Source organism: Chamaea fasciata, unplaced genomic scaffold (assembly GCF_029207755.1).
Source record: "Chamaea fasciata isolate MVZ Bird 193981 ecotype frontalis unplaced genomic scaffold, bChaFas1.0.hap1 SCAF_4, whole genome shotgun sequence".
Classification (NCBI taxonomy): Eukaryota; Metazoa; Chordata; class Aves; order Passeriformes; family Sylviidae; genus Chamaea; species Chamaea fasciata.
The window spans coordinates 2,227,130-2,249,768 of NW_027094089.1; the positions used below are offsets into that span (position 1 = coordinate 2,227,130).

General features: G+C 45.7%; 1 protein-coding gene and 1 long non-coding RNA gene across 2 annotated transcripts in view; both read right to left on the bottom strand.

Moving 5' to 3' along the window:
• Nucleotides 1-17,864, bottom strand: part of KANK1 (KN motif and ankyrin repeat domains 1) — a 130,219-nt gene extending 112,355 nt beyond the window's left edge. The window contains exon 1 of the mRNA XM_066180709.1: nt 17,776-17,864. The gene's annotated coding sequence lies outside the window, so the exon portion shown is untranslated. The remainder of the gene's footprint in view (nt 1-17,775) is intronic.
• Nucleotides 17,865-18,049: 185 nt separating this feature from the next.
• LOC136288018 (uncharacterized) lies at nt 18,050-20,581 on the bottom strand. The gene is made up of 3 exons (XR_010720468.1): nt 20,444-20,581; nt 20,230-20,280; nt 18,050-19,580 (listed from the first exon to the last, which is right to left on the bottom strand). It is a non-coding gene; the product is annotated as an uncharacterized lncRNA (long non-coding RNA).
• Nucleotides 20,582-22,639: the final 2,058 nt, after the last annotated feature.

Genomic DNA, 22,639 nt, shown 5'->3' on the forward strand with positions numbered 1-22,639 from the left:
TAGGCCAAATGGAAAAAACACAAGCAATGGAAACAATCTTTTTGTGTGTGTGTGTTATCATCCTCTACATACACAGATCTCAATGCACTGGAGATGTGCAGCCTAGCCAGCTGTGTTTTCTCACACATTTTTCATCCTTTCGTCCCCATTCTTTTCTTTCTATCCACCTACACAGCAATTTCAGCCACTTATTTTCCCCTGAAAAAAAAAATATATATATATATATATAGTTTCTGGTCTTCCAGCACACAAATTTCATTGCAATCTGAGAAGCAAGAATGTTCTACTTTGTTTGAACCTGAAGACACCTGCAGCTCAGTCTCAGGTGAGCAATTCAGAGCCAACAGTAAGAAAATTAAAATGTCAAGGACCAGATACTACCTCGAAACAAACCTGACTTTGTGCTAGCCAAACAACAGGAATACTATTTGTTTTGCCTTTTTTTTTTCCTTTTAAAGCAGAGACCTTCACTGTAACGTACATAATTCTAGGTTAATGAGTCCCTTTCTTCAACCTCCTCTCTGACAAAGTGACTGGCTTGAATCCCTCCTTTAGACAAGGAATCAGGAAGAGGTCATTTAAAAGACCCTGAGAATGCAGCAGGCTGGATCAAGAGCGCTGATCCAGAACCCAGGCTGGGTAGGCAGCTGCCCTCTGGTTGATTACCAGGCATTTCACACCAAGGCTATTCCATTTGAAGAACATTACAGAGAAAAAAAATGGCATAGGGACACATTTCCTACTGCATTCTGTTACTTCTTTTCAAAAGCAATAAAATGCCCTATTTTTCGAGTGTGAGAATGAGGGCGAGTCCTTCTCTACTTGGGATAAACACACTTGTGCACATTCCTTCCTTTCATGCTGTGTACATCTCTACTTGGCATTTGCAAGCTGTTGCAAGATGACTCAGCTTGTTACTGATTAACATCTCACTTTATGTCTTTTCTGTGTGCCTAAATCCAACTCTTCTCACATCCATCAGGCATCCTGACACCACACACTTCTTTCCATTTCACCCTCAGGTGTACCAGACAAACACAAACTCAATAGCCCAGAGTTCACCATGTACCACCAATTTCCTTCTTCCTTCTCCAGAGCACAAACCCTCCTTCCAAGCTACACAGTGCTGCAGCACAAGCCTTTCGCATCCCCAAAGGCACTGCAGGCAGCAGAACAGGGCTTGCCACCCCAGATTCCCATGCCTTCCTTTTCCTCCATGTGGAGTCAAGACGAGGTGTCACGTCAGAGATCTCCAAATACCCGAGAGATTCTGGTGGCTGAGACACCGTGCAATGCATCATCCATTTGTTTCTGGAGAGCAGGGCCTGGCCTTCCTGCCCAGAGAGGGTTTGTGGGCACAGACAGGATGGGGAATTACTTCAGGGTGACTGAGAAACATGGTACTTCAAGTCAGAGAGCAGGGAAAGAAACACGTACTTCAGTTTTGGGTATGCTTCCTCCAAACACAATGTCTACAGAAAAAAAAACACAACCTGATCTAAATATTGAAGAGAATGTGTCCATCCTTCACAATGGGACTGCTGTCTGGAATAGTCATCTAGAGGTTTGTGCTCTCATGGGCAAAAGGAACCACCACCCCTCACCCCCAAGAAGCTTTCCTGTCACAGCTTCTAAAAAATGGTGTTAACCAGGCGCCACCTCACTGCCTTGCACCCTGACCTCCCTCCTCCCACCTTCTCCTCAGGCATCAACACAACCTTACTCAGCTTTGTTTCCTCACAGAACACATTCCCCAGCTGAAGACCACCTCCACTTGTGCCTGCAGCTCATGCTTCTCCCACCAGCACAGACATGTTCTGTCCCACGAACAGCACCCTACCTGTGCTCCAGGGGACAAAGGAATCCCAGGCACAGGATCTCACCCTACTCCCACAGCATGGCATTTCCAATAAAAAGTTTTCAAACACACACAGACACACACGCTGTGAACACAGCCAGGTCCTGCCCAGGGGGTCTTACCTCATTGCATTTTTTTGCAGGGCACGGTGAGCACCTGCAAACCCTGCAAATTCCCAGAAGCCCTGAGAGCAGTGCACAGGTGAAGAAGTCACATCTCCATAGTGTCACAAAGCCTCCAAAGGCCAGTGCAGTGCCAAGTGACGTGCAATGGTCTTTCAGAAACAGAGGCAGAAGAGTAGGTGAAGAGAGAAGTCACTGTCAACACTGGAAGCTTGTTTGTTGCTCTCAGAATTTTACCAGGAGATGAGCTGAGAGATCTTTTGTCACCTGGATGCAACTTACTGGCACACCTGATCTAATTTCCAAATGTGATCTCTTAACAGTCCGTGCAGGCTGCTCTGTAAAATCAGCAGTGTCAACCCCAGTTCCATTTGGGTTATAGCCAAAAAATCACTCCTGTGCAAGGACCACTCCGTCCCAGTAAATATCAGACAATATTTACATATGCATCAAACCCACAGTTTGGCAAAGAAAAGTTAATTCACCCAAGTGGGCTTTGATCCTCTGACAAATCATTTCCTGATTAAAGCTGAAACAACAAAAAGGACTTTGGACACCAACCAGCTGTCACACTTGTGTTGTGAGCTGGCACTAAATCCCACAAAGCCTGGGAGGAAAGATTTAGGTGGTGGGAGGGGAGCAAACGGTCTATTTGCATTCACAGCATACAAGTTCCTTCTGGAAAGGCAATTCCTTCTCTTGCTACCTAGCTGAAGCAAGCAAACAGAACGTAGATCCATCAAAACTCACCAAAAGGAAAGCAAGCAGGATACTTTGGCAGTACTGAAGTATTGCAAAACTTACTGGATGTACTACAGCTGGGGGTGTTTTGTGTTAGAAGAGTGTTTTGTTTTGGTTTTTTTGGGGGTTTTTTTTTGCTTTCCTCTCCAAAGGTTGTTTAGAAACAGAAAAATTTCCAAGTGCAATGACCCATTTGAAACCTTTAGGCCTGAGCTGAGTGAGAGGAAAACAAAAAATGAGCTTAACAAAGATCTGAGCAGCTGGGAAAAGTGGAGGCAGAGCAGAGGTTTAGTAGTCATCTCCTTTTTTCCTACTAAAATGAAGCATTCAAAGTTACTCGGAGCCATAAAAAAAAAGTCCTGATGCTAGCAGACTTCTTTCAACATTCTTCATCAGATAGTCTCCTCAGTTATTAATATTTTCCCGTGCTTCTACTGGCAAATAGAACATTTGGCAATTAAAAAGAAATGCAGCTTGGGGGGATGAAGATTAGAAGCATATTTTGCTACATAGTTCTGGTATGATGAACTCTTAAAAAAAAAAAAAAAAAAAAAACAACAACAAAACCCAAACATTATTAATCCAAGGTGTTGAAAGCAACAGTCCACAAAACGAAATAATTTCTTTCAAACTTCAGCCTCATTTTAACTGATGTGTTTTATTACCAGGCTTTGAGAAATTGGTTGTACGATCTCATTAAAACAACAGACCATGATACACAAAATAAAACAGAAGAGACTGACTAACCCCTGAGATGCTGTTGGTATCTTGGTGTTTATTAACTTGCTTTTTACTAGAGATGTCATAAAACTGAACTCCTGAAATCTCTCCTTGTGACAGACTTGTTACTTTTCTATTCTTCCTCATTAAAACAAGTTTTCTCGGCAGTCAACTCTCAGATGTGTTGCTTGACCTGCCACCTGCCTGCTTCCAGCGAGATCAGTATCTTCAAACTTCGCAGCACAAAGGGACCAACTTGATAAAACCCATGCCTGGCACTTTGAACTGCCTAACACCAGAACCAGAGCTGACATTACTGCAAGCCTTTCACAGGGCTCTCTTGTGATGCAAATAAAGTACAATCCCCAGACACAAAAAAGTCATTAAACCGGAATTAGGAGTTATAAGTAACTGGCAAGCTGAGAGAAAAAAAAAAAAAAAATCTGGGTTAAAAGGAACACTGAGGAAAGGCCTGCAAAGAAAGTGGGAAACGGCTGTGCAATTACACTCCAGCAAACGCAAGGAAATATGTATTGGCTTCCACAGCGTGAGCTGCGCACTCACATCACCCCTCTGCCCCCATGAGCTTGACAGACGGTGCCATCCAGCCCTGCCGGAGAGCACTGACAGCATTTTCACTTCGCAGCCTTTAACCACTGGCCCGGCAGACCAGGCTAATGCCAGCTCTGTGTGCGACTTGCAGCCAGGGCCAGCCAAGCTCCCAGCTGCTGACCAAACAGGGAATTGAGCAAACAGGGCTCCAGCAAACACTCACATGCTATTAGGTCAGGAGTTAAAATATCTCAGTGACCTGCGACTTCCATCATGAGCAAGGGCTGATAAACGCCAGAGCCTTGGTGAATACAAACTCATCTACCAAAAACAAACAAACAAACAAACAAAAACCCACAACCCATCCAGGCTCTGATGCAATTTCTGTCCCAATAGACAGCAAGACAAGAGTAAAGACGCTTTTCCTTCATTCTGAAAAAAAAAACAAAAAGAAACAAAACAAACCCCCAAAACCAAAAAAACAAACCAAAACGCCAAAAAACCAACAAAAAAAACAACAAACCAAAATAACCCCCCACCAAAACCAAACAAAAACCCCACAAAACAAAACCACCATGATGTAAAATGAAATTTTCAAGAAGGGATCAAGGAAATGGATTGATCTAATGGAGACTTCCTAGTTCAGAGAGCTCAGCATGTCAGCATAGCAAGCCAAATACTTCTCTTTTTTTGATGGTAAGATGCCACGAAGCTAGGAACCTCTTCGTAACTACAACTTCAGCACTAATCACCTCATCCACCAGCATCATCCAACTTGAGTCCTGACTGGGCCATCCCAAGATGAATCTCAAATCTATCATGCAGCACAACAGCCTTCTCTCCACAGTGGCAAAACATTATTCATACAGGAATAGCCCCAACACAGACTGGGGCTATTCCTGACCCAGAATGTATGCAGTCCTGTAACATCCAGCTGTGAATTAGCATGCTAACAGTGAAAGGAAATCAAGAGATCTGTTTAAAAAAAATCATACATAGATCAGTCTAGAAGTGTGTTCACAGCTAAGGAAATGCCACATTCCTGCAGGAAGCATATGCTTTGTGCCACAGGCACAGCTGGTCACAGCCCATGGCCAGAGGAGAGGGCAGTGAGGGGATTAATCCACAGCCCCCACTACCCACCTGCAAATAAGAGTATTCCCTAAAGCAATCGAGGCACTTCAGCATTTGTGCTGTGACCCCTGGCCACTCTGTGGTTTATCCCAGGTTGTAATCTGGTGAGAAGATGACCAAAATGCAAGTTCTCAGACACTCAGGGACAAGACAAGGTCATGCCAACATTCCTTGCCAGAAAAAGTTCTCCCTGCACACTGCCAAGAACTAGTATGTGTACCTTTTATTAGCTACACAAACTTGCTGCTGGTACCAAGTGCACTTGGCACTTGGAGAATTGTCCAGTATATCTTCCTTTTTCCATTTCCAAACTAGAACATTTTGTAAGACTGCAACAGCCGAAGATGTCATGGCAGTCACCCACTGCTGCTGTGTTACAGCGAGAGGCAGCTGTGTCTTTTCCCCCCACTCCACTTCCAACGACAAGAAAAGGAATTGCACTACTGGCTCATTACTCCTGCTCCTGCAACAGCCCCACGAGGCAAAGTTCAAAACCAGCAGAAATTTGATGACAGGCTGAAAATGTGAAGCAAAGGACAGCTTCTCAAGAAAAAGTTATACTTGTCAGATTAGACAGAGGAGCCTGAATTCTGTCAGAGACAGCTCTTTCACTTCTCCCTTTTATTTCTTCCATTTTCTTCTTGGTGACCCCCACCCTACCCCCACCCCCCCTTTTCTGTATTGTCTTAGAGACTTGGATTGAACAGAGCAAGCATTCAGGGGCAGGGTGAAAGAGGAGGAGCAGGCATGACTTGATGGGCACTGAACAAAGTGTGTGCTAGATAGAAAAGTTACAGGAAATAAAAGGAGTCTGGAGAGCTGAGACAGAGGAATAGCAAAAGCATGAGAACAGCCAAGATGCTACACAGACATGTCTGGGCAAACGTTCAAGGCCACGAGGTAAAATTAGCAGAAGCCAGGAGTTACATTATGCTTCTTTGTACTCCAGTAAAACCTACCCTGAACCATCTCCTGGGAGGGACCCACCGGCAGCACCACAACTTCCACTGGGTGACTTACTCAGAGATGGGAGAAACAAACCAGCTGTGTTAGACATCCAGAACTCCCCTAATCCCTCTTAATCAATAAGCAGCTGGTAATCAACCTGAGTTAAGATGAGGCAATGGGCACAGATGGGCAATGAACTCACAAGCTCAGTCATGAGGGTGGCTGGCCAGCACGGACTAGTTAGAGCTGTGCATTGAACGTGTTTAACCTCCAGTGTCAAAACCAGTATTTCTAGCAGGGGTATTTTCAGCCTCTTCATATCTCTGCAATGAAGTCAGAAACTTTCTGGTAACTCAGAATTATCCACCTAATTCTCCAAAACCAGCAGGACGTTGATTTCAATTTTTCTGAGAAGACTGTGCTGAAACCCATATTGCCAAGGGGCCGCTTGGCTATCCTGCTCTGGACAAATGATGTTCTCTGTGTGGCAGGCTAAGCAGGTGGGCAGAATTATCATTTCAGGTATTAGACTTGAATTTACCTCTGTATTCAATCAAAACCATCTCAGCCACGGTCAGCCTCTTTCTAGCAAAAGCCAGGATAACATACTGCAGTTAAATCCATACCTGAAAGCCACCATTGCTTTAATTAGATTCAGTCAAATCCAGGTCTTTGCAGTCTAGACATGGTTTAGCAAGTGCTTTTATGTGAGTAATTCATTGAGAGAGAACACATGTTAAGTTCTAGCTGGAGCTTACCCCAGTTTTGGCAAAGAAATAGCTGGATTTTACAGGCCAAACACAGCCCAACCTAACCATTCAAGCATTGGTCTAAGGGAAGATTTTACTTGACAAAGCGAGGAAAATGTTCCTCCTTGGGCCTAAGTGCTTTTCCAAAGTTTAGCCAGCCACAAAAGGCTTTTCCATTCAGAGCAAGGGCATTAAACAGGATGATTTTGCAATACAGCACAGACATGAATCTTGAGGCAATACAGAACACAGACTCCATCCCTTACTCTGGCCCCTCCTGCAGTCTCTGTAATACTCTGGGTTTTAGACAAAGGTCCAGAGATTCATAGAAAGGAGAGAGAAAAAGCACAAATGGAGTAACTACTGCGTCTGACCTACGGTAGATATACACTGGTCACACACCTATTTACAGCAGCTTTATCCAGGAATGTCAGGGCAGCCTTGTGGCTTGACAACTTCTGCACTGAAATCAAGGCAATGAGATGTTCCAGCTCCAACAAAGCCAATTAGACTAAACTTTAATATAGATACAAAATTGCTCTTATCTGACCCAAAATTGTTAGTGCTCCTAGCTGTGCATAAATACATTATTGCTATTTTTTATTTGCTCAGAGAATCTCTGGCTTAGCAGTAGTAAGACATGGGAAATAGCCCACTGTTTCTGAAGACAGGATGTGCAGGAAAGCACCTTACATACTCAGCTGGTTCTTCCACAGAGCACCGGTGTCACAGGCCAGACACTCCTCCTCTCTTCAGCACTGATGGAAGACAAGCTGTAACTGGACATTGTGGTAAAAGAATATTTTCTTTTACCTCAATGTCCAGTTCAATTAACAATGTCCACAATGGCAGTTCAATTAACAGCTGTACTTGAATCCACCAGTATGCATAAAGCAACCCATAAATTGTCTCATTTTCACTCAGAGCTGAAGACGATTGTTATTTTCTGAAACACAGCAAGGAGACAACCCTGGCTCACTTTTGTGATGCAAATTAGCAAGTTGCTCGGAGCAAGAGGTGGGGAGGAAAAGTCTTTTAACTGAAATGACGATGAAACATCCTCCCTCCACAACAGCCACGAGACACCAACGCCAATGGTGTCTCCTCCAGGACCCCAATATTCTCCTTCAGCACAGCCAAACCTCTGGCTCCTGACTGCACACTCTCCTCACTGCTGCATCCACCTGCCAAATCACTCCCTTGCAGTCACCAAAGAGACCTCGAACCACCCAGAACAGCCACCAAGTGTGTTAAACCGGGGGTTTAACATCGGATCTTCCACAAAGATGTAGCTAGATACGAAACGAAGCTTTTCCCCCAAGCAGTAACAGCCTGCAAAAGCAAAACACCGTCCCAAAAGAAACGCGGCTCAGGAATGCGAGCTATGTGGGCAGGGGGGGCTCTGATGGACATAAAGGGAGGACAGGAGCAGGCAGGCTGCTTTCACAACAGTGGTTTCCTCTCACCAGAGCAGGGGACCAGCTCAGCCGCCTCCCTCATCCCACTGTGTGCACGCAGAGCTCGGGAATGTCAGCAATGCGGACCGGGGGCCAGGGGGCTTTGCTGCCCGGGAGAGAGGGATGGGAGGGGGACCAGGGGAACGACACAAGAAGACCAAGAGGCAGCTGGGGTTGCTGGGGAGTTGTAGGGCTTCTTTGGGGGGGCGGGGGGGGGCAGTTTATGGAGGGGTCAAAAGGCTCAACTGCAGGCTGCGAACCAACAAAGGTCCCTTCCTGTCCCTGTCACCCTGTGCTTGTGGAAACAAAACTTCAAATGCAGCTTTGCAATAAAACTGTCATTAATCTCTACCAGCTAAAACAAACTGCAGGCCCTCCTGGGTTTGGTTTTTAGTTTAGTTTAGTTTAGTTGGTTTGTTGTTGTTGTTGTTGGTTTGTTTGGTGGTTTTGGGTTTTTTTTTTAATAGTTGCTGGCATGAAAAAATATACCAGCATTAAGGCCAATAAAACAATGCACTTAACACATCGTGAGCCAGAGGTTTAATATTCAGCTGTACATGGCACAAACTTTCTCTCCACCAGGCTAACAAAAGATGGAAGTGCTACAGGTAACAGCCCTGAAACCCCCTGAAGCCTGCTTCAGCCAAAACCAACGACCCCTTACAGTGTGAACAATATTCTGTCACCTGCTTGTAAGGCTCTTGAAGAACCCCATTTATTTTCTCGATCCCCACATCCCAGTCCAACCACTAAGTGACTGAGCACCGGTGCAGCAGCCTCCCAGGAGGAGCATCTCCCACTGCCAGAGTAAGCACTGACTGCCTCTCCTTAGCACGTCTCCCGCACAACTCGTGACAGTCATGATGTGTGCACAGACACAAAGAGGGGTTTGTTTTCCTTAAATTTCCTCACGGAGAAGGCTTCCCCTCCCGGCAGCCACTAGTATTTTTTGTTGATGTGATCCTGCTTAAAAACACGACAGTGGGCACAAGCAGCAGTAGTGATGGGATGAGGAACTTGCAAGAAAAACATGAAGGAGACAAAGACTCAGTGCTAAACCACAGATGGGATCAGGAGCAACTTCCACTACACACATCAGAACCTTTGTCTACTCAAAAAAAACCCTCATGCAAAAAGCAGCCCTTAACACCACAAGAACAAAGTAAGAATCATATATCAAGCTTGCCAGCTTGGTTAAATGATGCTGACAAGATAAATAAACTGCAGAAATCATGCCTACATTATTCCCAGCACCTCTTTGTTTCAGAGGGATTTCACCTTGGTCTTGCAGGTGATTATATCTCATCTTTGAATGTTACTGACTTGTCACCCACAGAAGGCTGCCTGAGCAGGCTGCTGGTAAAATATAAGTTGAGAAAATGGCCAGTGATGCCAGAGCAGGACTAGAATTCATCTGAGGAAAGACCCTTCAAGAGCTTATCATCAGAAAATAGAAAAAAAAAAAAAAAGAAAAAAAAAAAAAAAGAAAAAAAAGGCAGCAACTTGAAAGTTTAAGAACAAGTTCAGCCCCACATATCAGGAAGGAATGGAACTTAAAATAAAATCTCTTCTTGTATTGAATTTTCTAACTATTAGGATTAGTCTGGGAAAAAGACTATTGTTTTAAAAGTGAAGTTATTAATTGAAAAATGTGAAGTGTGGTTTAAAAAAAAATGCCACAAAGCAGCTTAATTCTAATCACGTTCCTGCAAATCCAGACTGAACACCTGAAAAGAGCCAGATGACTTTCAAGGCCTTGAAAAATGGAAGAAAAGAAGCAAAACCTGTCTCCCCTGCCCAGGAACCCTGGCATTTTACAGTTTGGTTTGAATCCCCACACACAGTCTTTTTTGGTTTGTTTGTGCAAAACTAGGTGTTTTGAAAAGAGTTTAGAACAACTTCAAAACTTATGTTTCCATTAACTTCATTGTGAAGCAGTTTCAAAACTGAGTAGTGACAACTGCTTTTCATTCAGCAAGCCCATTTTCTTTTGCCAGACTCTAGAAGACAAAGTGCTACTGCCAGACAGACAGCTGAAAAATACAGAGCAGCAAGAGAAGGGCTTTGAAAAACACAGGCGGCTATAGAAATTCTGCTTCAACATAGCTGTGAAGTCCCACCTTGGTTAAGCTGCATGATATTCCATAACATCCAGATCAACTTTTGACAACTGTCCTCTGCTTTGTTAGGATCTCTCCGGCCACTCTGTACCCATCTTTTACTTCTGCTCTCTTGTGCACTTACACCACACAGAACAAAAAAGCTAAGCCTGGCCTGCCAAATTACTTCTGCTTCCTGTCCCTGTTTGCCCCAGAAACCCAATTACAAAGTTAAACTCATGCTAATGGAGCCTGAAGGGACGTGGACTCACACTCAGCTACATGACAGGTCTCAATGAATGAACAGCCTGATTTTCACCCTGGTTTGGTATCTGAAATGTAAACAATGCACACTGAAGTTATCTGCTGCAGAATGGCAGACACATCTGGGTATATCTGCGGCTAATTGGAGTGAAAAGTCAGATTCCAACATATGAGTCACCACTCACTAAAGCACTCTCCTTAAAAACAAAACAAACAAACAAATCCACCACAGTAGGATTGACCCCTGATAGAAACACCAGTTTCCACTCTGAAGAAAGATTCAGCTAAAGTAAACATCTTCTCTTAGAAGGTATTTTGTATTTTGTTGCGTCTATTGAGGTAGATATACCCCGGGGGGGGGGGGGGGGGGGGAGCAAGGCTCTGCTCTAGTACAGCCCTGCAAAACTGAACTGCTGTGGGAAGTAGATTATATCTTAATGTATCAGTCTACTAACACTGCAAAGGATCCTGAAGAATTGAAACAGTACAACCTGTCTAATATCCGGCGAGTTAATAACAAAGCAGTGATCAGAAAATACCCACAGCCTTAAATTGCATTTGCCAAGCTGCAAAATTGAGAAGGCTCTCTTTCATTCTGATCTCTCTTGTTGGAAGTCTGGAAACCGGAAGAAAAAAATCTGTAATATTGTTTCATTTAATAACTATGCAAGAGTCAAGTGCCCCTGCTTTTGCCTCACAATCAGTACCTTGACTCTCTTTTGTTACTTTTCATATTCTAATTTTAAAACACTCAAAAGTGTTTGCATAAATAGAAAGATACGCTCCCTAGTCTGAATCTAAATATTACTTTCCCCAGCCACTGCACTTCTTGGCAAATTCCCTCTGGGGAAACACTGAAAAGCCACACAAAACACTCATTTAAGTATCTTTTTTTCGCTATCCAAAGTAGATTAGTTTGGTATAACTCTCGGAGATCCTCTGCATCGAGATATGCTGAGGCAGAGATGAAAACAGCGTAACTGGCATTGAGTTCACTATTGTCTGAGGTCCTTGGGGGCTTTTTGACACAGCTGCTCCGAAACAGCTCAGGAATTAGCACCATCCCTTTCTCATTTAACAGCTCGTGAAGTGAATGAAAACACTGCGATGGAAGCCACACCATGCACAGCCATGTTTATGCACCTAAACAAACACATTCAACCTCTGACATTGTCTCACTTGAGGGAAGACTTCCAGCGGTTAACTGGGAAAACAGTTGTGGTTTAAAAAAAAAAAAAAATCAGAATAGCTCGGGGGAGGTAATTGTTTTAAACTAAACTCTACATCATTGAGACTAACAGGTTGCATGATGGTGGCGTGATGAGTAGAAAATGCAAGGCAAGGAGCTCTCCCAAGTGAGAGCTTCTGATCACCATCTGCCAAAAAGGTTCTAATGGACCAGAGTTTAGAACACATCATATGGATTTCCAGCTTCTCAGAGGCTCGGGAGGCAATCACAGTACCGTGATTTCGTGGCTATTAATTTCTGACCCATCCCTGCACCACCGCTGAGGCTTCCCACCCTCTCATGCTATGCTGGCACAGCCCGTGGGACACTGCACACATCAAACAGCCGGGGGTGAGAGGAGGGAGGGATTCTGGCACGTCTGTTTCCAGCCAGATCAGTGTTCCAATCTGTTTTGTCCCACGGCCACATTAATATTAGCACCAACAGAAAGAAGGTGGCAGCAGAAGTGCGAGAGAGAAGAGCTCGCTGCTCTCAGCCAGGCACGGGTTTTTACAGCCCACCTGCAGCCCCTGTGGCACAGGCAGAGTCAACAGGAAAGAGCCAGGAGGAGGTGTGGAGATCGGTGTGGGTGCTGAATAAAACAAACATTTCTGGCGCCGCTCGGCAACTCGTGCTGCAAAAGTCAAACCGGGCAGCGTCCTCCCCCTTAACAATGACACTGCGGAACTGGGAAGGGATCAGAAATACTTATAAATACTTATAAGTCGTGAAAGAGGCTTCAAAAAGACAGTTCAGTCGGGTTAAGACAGTTCAGCCTTAACCAAACGACATTATTTGGAAGGGGCTGGTGGATTATGTAAAACAATGAACGGTGCATAAAAGCGAAATCAGTGTTTGTCCTTCAGTCAAGTGTTGATCGAGCCATACAATCAGAAGGCTGAAATGTGTGCACACATGCTGCAGAATTCATTCTCAGTGCACAGCAGCCATAAAGACTATCAGCTCAGTTAGACTTGAGAAGGACCCATTAGGAATAATACTTGAAATAGTTAAAAAGTCGGGAAAAAATAGTCCAGGGAGTTAAGGTTTAAAAATCAATGTTAACTAATTACAGACCCATACAAGACATACAGGATTAATTAGCCCTCATCAGTCTTGTTAGATGTATGGGTACCTCACATTTGATAAAAACCTCTGGTACTGAACCTCTCAACCCAAAGCAGCCTTACTAAGGTTAGTGCCTTACGCAATAACCAACATTTTGGCTGTTTGCATCTCTTTGGAAACCTCAGCAGCAGCATAACCCACTCCTGCCAGGGCACTACTCTTCGATGTAAATGCACTGGACTCTTTGGGCCCAGAAGATGTTGGACCAGTAAGAAAAAACTAAGGTTCCTGGGATGAGGAAAGGGTACCTTTGAATGGCAAAGAACAGTAAATCCTTCTGGATGTCAGCAACTTAGGGCAGGAAGGACATCCTTGACTTCAGAGCACTAGCACATGATGAAACAGGCCTGAATATATCACCAGGCCAGCACAGACCACCAATCCAACCCATAAGTCTGGTGTCACAAACATTTGTCCAGCGAGGTGCCCCCACTGCCCTCCTGGACACCAACCACCTCCAAACACCACAAAAAGCTGTCTGCAGCTCATGGCATACACAGCTGCAGAGAAGATGGAAAAACAGACATATTGTGTGTGTAGGAGACTCCTCTCACCAACACTTCTTTGTCTTGAGCTTTGAGTGTCACACAGCAACATCCCAGTGCTCCAGGACAGCACAGACATCCCTGTGTGAGGAATGGGGCACAGGCATCATCCCTGAGCCCCAAAGAAGGCTGGGACACCTCCAGTGCCCAACATCATCCCACCATCACCTTCACCAGAACATCTTCTTGAGATGCCTTGTTTTAGGAAAAGGTAGTTACAACCTCCAACCTGTCAGGGCAGATATGTGGCTCTGCTTTTGGCTCCTGTATGCAATAAGGGAGCCCATACACCAAGAAAGTATGTTTGGCAGTTTGGCTTTTGAAAAGACCAGGCTCAGTTTGACAAGGCTTATCCACAATTAAGTTCCAACTGATCTTGTCAGACTCCTCTGTCTTCAGTCTGTTTACATCTCTAAAGAATTAAAGGGACATTGAAAACATGTATTTGTGACTCACTTTAATTGTCAGCTGTCCTTCCCCAGTACAGCTCTAATTAGAAATCAGAAACACAGTTTTGAGCTCAGAAAGACACAAAAAATTGGCATTAAGTGACAAGAGAAGCCTGTGGGAGTGCTTTAAGTCCAACAGGATGCCGCCCTCTAAGTTATGCTTTAGCCAAACCAGTCATTGGGTTTAATGAAGGGTTAAGAGCCCCAGAGTCTGTGGCAGCCCAAAAGAGAGATCAGATGCTCTTGCTACCCCTCCTGAAGCACAGTATTTTTTTCATTACTATCAAAGCTCAGAAAGCATTTCCAGTACTCACTGCAGCACATTACAAGCTATTTCCTTTTTTCCTCATCATGGACAAGTGCACCCTTAATGGTGCAAAAGTGACTATCACCACAAACATCTTTCTGCTATCTGGAGTTTGCCAGGGAACCTTTAGCAAAGGACAAATATAAACATGGCCTGAATCACTCTTCAGATTTAACTACAAGTCTCAACACTACTGTCATGACTGCAGATACAGTTTCCCAATGTAAAATACATGGGCAGAATTCAGAATTAGAGAACGCACTGGATAGACCTTACAAGTATAATTCACAGTACAACACTGCTAGGAAAATATATAAACTGAAATTAAAAAAAAAAAATCAGTTATGCCAGCTGTTCATTCCTGTCATATATTTATTTCTCTTCAGGTACCAGTCTTTCCACAGCTGGGGACAGTCATATAATTGTAAGTTTTTCCTCTCAATATATAGCCTCTATAATGAGAGGAAGAGACAACTGTGGAGTGTCAGAGTTGACAAGCCTAAGAAGTTTCCCCTGAGATGCCTAAATGTCTTTTTACAGCACTGCCAATTATTCAACCATGCAAGCAGATACTATTAAGATACTTAAAATGAATCATTTCCCACTAGATTCAAACACATTATAAACCTCACCATAAATCTCAATCTCTAGTCAAGTTGAACTTATTTAATAATGTTCCTAAATACTTTTATTTCATAAAGGCTTGTGAAATATGGTTATACACATAGGGTTTATAAAAACACAATGTGATTTTCAGATATTTTTATATAGTTCAAACAAAAGACTTCTCAAACAAATTCTATAAAAAATTATAGCTGGCATTTCAAGTCATTCGTAAACTACATTTACTGCATCTTTAAGAAGTTAGGTGGAATCATAATTTTTTGGAAGTAGCTTATAGCTGCTCCTTGTTGCAATTTCACGTGAACTCTGCCTCATCATAACAACATGAAAACACAGTCACCAGTTTAACACTTGTCATCTTGACACAACCCACAAAAACTTGAGATAAAATTCGTACTTGTGCACGTACATGCACACAAGATCTCAAGCCCCTTTCCCAGCACTATGTTTCTTCCCTTTCTAAAGTGCAGAGGAGAATTTGGATGGATAAACAGTACAAGCAATGACGCCTGAAAAACCTCCTCTGGCCCATTAGTCAATTCCATTAGCTAAATGACTAGGAAAAAAACCCTCCTTCTCCATGACCTACCACTCCAACAGGTGCTGACACCACAAGAAAACCTGCAACTCCCCTCAGTTAACAACTGATGTTTTAGCAACTAAAAGCACGATCAGATGGCCACTCCTGACAGTTCCTCACAGCAGCTCTGCCTCGTTTGTGAAATTGACTCTTCATTTGGACGTTCTCGTTTCACTTTCAGCATCTATTATTTAGACATGCAGGGCACTGCAGAAATTGAGACAACAAGCTGTACCAGAAGCTCACAAACCTGAGGAAACTGCCAGACTGAGGAAAGGCAAACAGATACTTTTGAGAGGGAGCTACCTGACCAACTCAAACTGTAGTCATTTGTGCTACCTCCATTGCTGGTTCTCCCAAGGAGGTGGGATATTTAAAGATAGACTGAACTGACACCTAAAACCAGTTCACATTCAGGTTTCAATCAAAGGATGAAGCTTTCTCCAGCGCAACTTTAAAGTAAAGCCCAAGAAAAAGAAAGCAGGTGTGCACAAATTGAAAAACTGAGACACCAGGGACTCCCGTGTGGGCTGGGGTGCTACAGAATTCGTCACTAAAATACACTTCACAATATGAATTTCCTTCTTCTAGTTGGATTGCTAGCGATACAAAAGGGACAAACCACACTGTGATGTCAGAAAAATGCAACAGAGTCAAACGTAACACCAAATTCCACTAAACACATGGTCAGTAAAGACACAGATTTTGAGGCACACCTTTGGATACAGTGCATATCCAAAGTGTATGAACTTTGCCACGGCCTGGGGATGTGCTGCTGCCCCTGGGGCTGGTGTGACCCACACTCAGCACGGTGTGGAATGCAGCAAGTTTCCACACCCCGTTGCCCCACGTCTCCATGCACCAGAGCTGCAACCTCTCTCACTCAAAACCAACAGAGGAAGGACACAGGCTGTCCCATCAGATGACAATATCTCATCTCCTGTTGAGAGGGAAGTTTTGAGGTGGAATCTCATTTCACCTAGTCACTGATATCTGCCAGATGTTACCAGACAGAAGAAAGGCAAGACTTCAGAGACGCCGCTTGTAGCATTGATTGGGTGCAGCCCTACTCCTGCCAGGCAGCATCACTGTGCCCTACTGGCACCCATTCCCTTTGGAAAACTGACTCTGGACTTGAAGATCCAAGCAGCACTTCTAAGGACCTGAAACACCACCTGAACAAAAATGTCAGGACTTTTCCTCACTAAATTAGTTCGGCCTTTCCAAAATTCACATTAACCCTATCAGCCTCTCTCACTTTTCTCTTATTTTCCTTTCCATCACAACAGACACCCACGAAACCTCCAACAAGACCCAGTCACTCTGACAGAAGGGGTGAAATAAAAGGGTAAGACACAGCCAATATTGTTTAATCAGCAAATTGCCACAGTATTTTATATGGCTTGCCAAGATACAAGGTTGTCAGCTATGCTACTGAACTGCCAAACGGGCTCTGTGGCTACCTAAATGTTTGAGAGCTTTTGATCTAACAAAAAGCACACTATGCCTGACCTTAACATCGGTACAAGAAAAGGTAAACTACGCTTGGTCGTATATGCAACTCGGGGACAAAGTAGTCACAAGAAAGTCAGTATCATTGCTGAGGCTTGTAATTACATCTGAATCAGTTTTTACACGTAAATGTGTACCAAACTACTGGGTCCCACAACACTTTTTCAAAAAAATTAAGACTGTTTTCAAACACTGCAGGATGTCTTTAAGAGTTTGTAAGCTGGGGGTTTGCGGGGGGGGTTTGAGATTCGTGAAGAGCAGCCAGAGTTAAGGCACTTTAATGTGCTGAGCGTCAAAGACCAAGACCTTCCCCTAGTCCCATCCCCCCAAAAAATCCTCTCTTTTGAAGTGCCGGCTCGCAAGTTAGTGACGGTCCATTTAAACAAAGCGACGGTGAGCACTGCTCTCGCATGTGACCCATTCCACTCCCTCTTCTCCGTGCCCAGGTGCTTCCCACCGCCCCGGGACGCGCAGGGAGCGGGCGGGATGCGGAGATGCGCGGAACACGCCTGGCACAAATCAAGCATTTCTACCCAAAACGGGGAGGGATATCAGCAACTCTTGGCCACACGCTCACGGACAGGTCCACCGTGTCCCTACCAGCGGGTCAGCGCCGTGGATCATCGTCCGCTCCCGGCAGACCCAGGCGCTCCCCGGGAACTGCTCCGCTCCTCCCGACGAGAACGGCGGCAGAAACTTCGCCGCCCCAGCGCCCACCTCCAGCCCCATCCCGTCCCATCGCCTTCCCCGCCGCTCACCTCCGGGCTCCGCGTCCCGGCGAGGAGATGTGTGGCTGTGCGTGTGGTAGAGGGTGGTAGGAGCTCCCGTGATCCCGCGAAACTCCAGCCCCTCCTGCCCGCCTCCCGCCGCGCCGCGAGCCCGCTCCGGAGCGCTCCGGCCGCGCTTTGTACCCGGCGGCGGCGGCACTGCGGCTGCGCGCTGCCCAAAAAACCAACGCGGCGCCGCCGGCCGGCCGCCCCGGACCCGGCCGTGCCCCGGGGCATCCTCCAATCCAGCCCTCCTGCCCTTCGGGGCATCCTCCGATCCAGCCCTCCTGCCCTTCGGGGCATCCTCCGATCCAGCCCTCCTGCCCCCAGGGCAACCTCCGATCTAGCCCTCCCCGCCCGCGGGGCAACCACCGATCCAGCCCTCCTGCCCTCCCCAGGATGGGCATCCTCCGATCCAGCCCTCCTGCCCTCCCCGGGACGGGCATCCTCCAATCCACCCCTCCTGCCCTTCGGGGCATCCTCCGATCCAGCCTTCCGTGCCCCGGGGCACCCTCCGATCGACCCCTCCTGCCCTCCCCGGGGTGGGCATTCTCCGATCCAGCCCTCCTGCTCTCCCCGGGACGGGGCAGTTCCGCGGCGGGGGAGCCCCGGTGGGCTGGAGGGCGAGCGCCGGCGGCAGAGGCAGCAGAAGAGGAATTTCTTGCTCCCCCACCCCGTTTTTTTAAGAGCCTGGCTCGGCGGCTCCGCGGGATGCGGGAGATCTTTGTCAGGGAGAGTAGGGTGACCGTCGGGGCTGCGCCTGGAAATATAGCATCCTTGGGGAAATGTGCCGAGGGCTAAACGCAAGGGGAGTCCGCGATGTGAGCGGGTTGGGGGGGCTGGTTCGGAGCACACAGAAGGAGTGCTGGCCCCAGCAGGTCCCATAAATGATGCCAGATCCGATCCCTGTCCAAGGCTGGTGCACAGCCCAGTGCCAAGGGATTGGGATTCCCCTCGGGAGGCTGCCACGTGAAACGCGTTTCTCATGTTGGAGCCCCGGCAGAAGGTGCCCCCCGGCTGCTCTGGGCTGGATGGGGGTGCTCGACAGGGCTTTCAGAGAGCAAAATGGGCTCTTTGGAAGAGCGAAATGGGCAAAAAGAGCAAAAGCAGCTCCCTCTGCAGTGTTTTGTGAAGCTCAGCTTAGAAACACGGCTTTTAGACTTGTGCCTTGATTTCTACTGGCCGGAACAGGCCATGGCTGAAGCCTTTTCAGCTGTGAAAGAATACAGTAGTCCCTGTTTTTGTGTGCCTTGGATTTTTTCCCTTGAGGGTTTGAATATTCGGAACGGATTGATGGGTGGTTTCTTTCACTCCTCCCACTCTTATCTCAAGAGCTATCTCCATTGCCCCAGGGCTCCAATATCTCCAGGTGCAAATGATTCAGAAGTTTTGTGGTGCTGCCAGAGTTTCACAGGACAGTCGCTCCCAAATATGGATCAGAATCCACAGGGCAGGAGTAAGCAAGATGCAGGAGACTCAGCAAAGTCAGGAGCGTACAGAGAACAATGCCTGGTTTTCTTTTCCAGCTCTGGATATAGGGTCCGGCAAGGTGATTGTTGTGAGCAACTTCACAGAGCAAAAGGACACAGCTGTGGTGCATCACTCCTTGCTTTTTCTGCGTTGTTTTTTTTTCTTTGTGTAGTGTGCTAACAAATGCTGGCATCTTTTGATCCCTTCTTATTTCCTTCTTTCTGTGTCGTTCCTCCGCTTTTCTGCTGCCCTTTCCTGGTTAATTCTCCCGAAGCTCTGCATATTTCCAGGTTGGTTTGTTTGGGGTTTTTTTTCAGACACGATACCTGAAGTTCATGAATGGAGATCACCAAAGTCTCCATCAATGAATATTGATTCCAGAATAGACCAAGGAGAATATTAGAGGAAATCTGAAAATCCCTCTGTGGTTTTGTTTGTTTGTTTTCCCTGTGGGCCACATTTAAGTAATGGTAGACAAAAAAATGTTAAGGGTTTTCTCGTTCTATAAAAAGCTAATAGGTTCAGTGACATTTCCATCTACATCATTTCCAGTATTTCTTCTGAAATCTCTGAAGCCATTAAAACATTTTAGAGATTAAATCACATCAAGTATTTTTCTAAGTAAAGCTGCTATGACGTTGATGTAAACCACCTCTCAAACCACGGAACTTTATTTTTTAAAAAAATGCTTTTTTTGTATATTTTAATTCACACCCACGTATTTTTGGAAATACTGGCAGTCCAAATTTGCAAACAGGCCCTGCAGCTCTTTAAGATGCTAATAGTTATTAATCCTGACTACTAACTTCCCATCCAGAGGCTATTTTTTTTGTGTGTGTCTGAATTACCCACTCTAAAAAAAAAAACGGGGGTACTGATGAAAGAAGTAATCAAGATAACAGTGAGCACCACTTACCATTTTTTATATTAGCAACCAAAAAGAAAGTATATTCAGTCTAACAAGCAGCTCCTTACCATCAGGTTATTCATCCGAATAGTTGGGTCAGGACCCTGTTGCACCAGAAGCTGTACAAACAGAACGAAAGCGCTCAGACCACGGCAGTGAACAGAGCAAGCAGATAGGACTCCTTCCACTCCTCCCACTTAATCCTCTCTTTCAAGAGCTGCCAGCCCTTCTCAGTTAAAACAAGTGAAATTAAATAAAGAGGCCAATTGTTGAGTTACCCACGTAAGAATGGCAGAATTCTTTCCGTGCGGTCGTGCAGTGGATGGGGCTTTTCCCTTTGATGGTGCAATTAAAACCTGTACGTCTCGGTTCACCCTCCAGCTCCTTGGGGCCCATCCACCCCAGCAAAATACACTGCTGAAGAACCTAAAGCTCTGCCAAATGGGGCAGAGGGGTGTATTTATAGGCGGGCACAAAGGGAGGAGGGGTGGGAAACACCTGCCAATCTGCTCCATCCGCCCTGCACATCCATATAGGGAAGGTTGGGATAGGGCACATAGACACCCCACCCTGTCTAGCACCAAGGAGAGAAAACCTTGTCTCTGTCTAAATTAACCCAGCCAAAGCCTCCAGTAGAAGAGGGGACGGAGATGTGTGTTGCTACTCTTTCACAGGTGTGAACCATGAGGAGGAGCAGGTTCCTCTCTCCCCAGGTGGGCACTGGCTTTGTCAGTGTCAGGGATGCCTGTGCAGCTCCCACCTGGGGCTGTGGGACTCAGTGTTTGCCTTGCTCAGTCTCAGCAGCAGCAGGTGACACTGGGCTGGGAACAGGTGCTTTGGCAGGGCGTTTCTACCTTCATGGGGTGTTTTTTATCTGGAATATGCTCTGCCCATAACATCCAGGTTGGAAGTCTGGACTATTAAATATTTAGAGAAAAAAACCCCTACCACCCCAAAAAAACCCAAACCCACCTGTTTCCTTCAAAAACCCAGGTGCCCCATGTCTGTGGGTAGGGAATTGTAAGTGCCGTGTCTGTAAGTAAGTAAAAGCAATACTTTGAAGAGAGAGAACACATGACATTGTATTTTTCCATGATCTGGTCCAGAAAAATATTGTGGTATGCTTTGACAGACATTTCAGGTTGCTCACAATACAGATAAACCCCATGCACACACAGAGAACGTGTTAAAAACAAGTGAAATCATCCTGCCCTTCTGCAGTGAGTTGAGCAGAGGCTCAACCCATGAGTTCTGATGGATTTTCAGGCCCCATCCTACTGGATTTCACCCCTTCCCCTGCCTGAAACCTGTTTTGTGTTGGACATCCCACACTACTCACTCAGGAGCCCCTGGGTCAGTGACATCAGCATCCCCTGTGCTGCAAGTGCACGGGAGTGCAGGTGATCTGCAGGCTAAACTTAGAGGCAGGTTGCATCAACCCTGGTCCCAGCTGTGGCCCATGGCCTTTCTGACAGTGTGGAAAGGGGGGGAATCAGACATTCCCTCTACCTCTGTATTTGGCAGCAATTTTTTGCTTTGCTGCCACTGCAGAGGTGCATAAGAGGCCATGGTTATCTTAGATGGGTTGTCTTAGATCTTCCTCAAACTGCAATGTACATCCATGGCTCCACAGCAAGCAGCTTCCCAGCACCCTAACTCATACATTTCGTAATTTCCTTTCTTCCACCTTTCTCCAACCTCAGAAAGTAGGATGCTGTCAGTTCCACAAGGCTCACAGCCCCTTAAACCTCAGCAAACTTCACCTGATTTGCAGGGGTAGGAGAAAGAGCCCTGACATATTAAAAAAAAAAAACAATCCCATGAAAAAAATTTTAGAAGAATAATTCTGACATTGCCAAACAAAACAAAAAATTGAAATGTCCTTTCCATAGGAAATGGTAATGTCTTCCCATGCCTTGTTTTGTCCGTTCTAGAAATACCACTTACCTGAAAAAAACACATATTTACTTTTTTATCCAAAAGGAAGATTTAGCATGTAGGAAGCAGAGCCCAAGCACCTACCTAAGCATGACCTGAACAGATTGACCCTCCCACCTCTGCCCTCTAATTCCTCCCTGCCTTTGTGGTGTGTCAAACAGAGAGGAGCTAAGCAGAGCAGGGCTGTGCTGCTGGAGCATCCCCCATCAGAGGCCCCTGGTGCACCTCTGAAGGACACTTTGATGTGCTGATTATTGCCAAGCAGCTGCCAGTGCCAAAGCTGGATGGCAGCCTAAGGAATTAAATAAAACTCTATTTAAAAAACACTGAACGTTTGCTGTCGTGGATTATTCTGCACACCACGGTGAAAAGCAGGGGTAGTGCACACACCATTGCACTGGTGTGAATGACCCCATGTATGGGGTATGGCAGCTGGGAGGCAGAGTAATCCTCTCCACTGCATGCCTGTAAAAGCCCATCTTTTCCTCTCTTGTTCATCTGCTGTCCTGGCTTGCTTTTAGGGGTGTAGCAGTTTCAGTG